This window comes from Arachis duranensis, chromosome 9 (assembly GCF_000817695.3).
Source record: "Arachis duranensis cultivar V14167 chromosome 9, aradu.V14167.gnm2.J7QH, whole genome shotgun sequence".
In the NCBI taxonomy this organism is placed as follows: Eukaryota; Viridiplantae; Streptophyta; class Magnoliopsida; order Fabales; family Fabaceae; genus Arachis; species Arachis duranensis.
The window spans coordinates 95078945-95080995 of record NC_029780.3 but is presented as its reverse complement, the minus strand read 5'-3'; positions in this window follow the sequence as shown (position 1 = coordinate 95080995).

Genomic DNA, 2051 nt, shown 5'->3' with positions numbered 1-2051 from the left:
ACCACTCTCTCTCTCTCTTCTTCACCCATTCACCAATCACCTCAACACCTCTTCCCCAAAAACCCTTCACCTATCAAATCCTATCTTTCTCTTCACCACTCACATCCATCCTTCATAAAACCCCACCTACCTCACCATTCAAATTCAAAACACTTTCCCTCCCAAAACCACCCTCCCATAACCGAAACATAACCCTCCCCCCACCCCTATATAAACTCATCTTCACTCCTTCATTTTCACACAACCTAAACACTACTTCTCCTCTTTTTTTGGCCGAACCACAAAGCCCCATCCATCTCCTTCATTTCTTCTTCTTCTACTCTCTTCTTTCTTCCTTTGCTCGAGGACGAGCAAACCTTTTAAGTTTGGTGTGGTAAAAGCATTGCTTTTTTTTCCATAACCATTTATGGCATCCAAGGCCGGAGAAACCTCTAGAAAGAGGAAAGGGAGGGCAAAAGCTTCCACCTCCGAGTCATGGGAGATGGAGAGATTCATCTCAAGGGTGTATCAAGACCACTTCTATGAAGTTGTGGCCTTAAAGAAGGTGATCTCCGAGGTCCCTTTCAAACTCAAAAAGAGTGAATATCTGGAGATCCGACATGAGATCCGAAGAAGAGGTTGGGAAGTTCTCACCAACCCCATTCAACAAGTTGGAATCTTAATGGTTCAAGAGTTCTATGCCAATGCATGGATCACCAAGAACCATGATCAAAGTGTGAACCCGGATCCAAAGAATTGGCTTACTATGGTTCGGGGGAAATACTTGGATTTTAGTCCGGAAAATGTAAGGTTGGCATTCAACTTGCCCATGATGCAAGGAGATGAACACCCTTACACTAGAGGGGTCAACTTTGATCAAAGGTTGGACCAAGTCCTCACAGTCATTTGTGAAGAGGGCGCCCAATGGAAGAGAGATTCAAGAGGGAAGCAGGTTCAACTGAGAAGGCATGACCTCAAGCTCGTGGCTAGAGGATGGTTGGAGTTTATCCAACGCTCAATCATTCCCACTAGCAACCGATCCGAAGTTACCATAGACCGGGCTATCATGATTCATAGCATCATGATTGGAGAAGAAATAGAAGTTCATGAGGTGATATCCCAAGAACTTTATAAGGTAGGATGGAGCAAACAAGAGACCCCTCTCATCATCAAATCCCTGAGATGCCTCAAGGGATGCACTTTCCTCCACAAAACTATTGGGAGCAATTCAACACCTCCCTAGGAGAATTGAGTCCAACATGGGACAACTAAGGGTGGAGCACCAAGAACATTCCATCCTCCTCCATGAAATAAGAGAAGATCAAAGAATCATGAGAGAGGAGCAACAAAGGCAAGGAAGAGACATTGAGGAGCTCAAGCACTCCATAGGATCTTCAAGAGGAAAAATAAGCCGCCATCACTAAGGTGGACCCGTTCTTTAATTTCCTTGTTCTTTATTTTTCTGTTTTTCAAAAATTATGCTTATGTTTATCTATGTTTGTGTCTTGTGATCATTAGTGTCTAGTGTCTATGCCTTAAAGTTATGAATGTCCTATGAATCCATCACCTCTCTTAAATGAAAAAACGTTCTTAATTGAAAAAGAGAAGAATTGCATGAATTTTGAATTTTATAACAATTTAATTATTTTGATGTGGTGGCAACAATTTTGTTTTCTGAATGTATGCTTAAACAGTGCATATGTCTTTTGAATTTGTGGTTCATGAATGTTGGCTCTTGAAAGAATGATGAAAAAGGAGAAATGTTACTGAGGATCTGAAAAATCATTAAAATAATTCTTGAAGCAAGAAAAAGCACTGAATACAAAAAGAGGAAGAAAAGAAAACGAAAAAAAACGAAAAAAAAAGAGAAAAAGAAAGAAATAAAGTTGTGACCCAAGGCAAAAAGAGTGTGCTTAAGAACCCTGGACACCTCTAATTGGGGACTCTAGCAAAGCTGAGTCACAATCTGAAAAGGTTCACCCAATTATGTGTCTGTGGCATGTATGTATCTGGTGGTAATACTGGAAGACAAAGTGCTTTGGGCCACGGTCAAGACTCATAAAGTAGCTGTA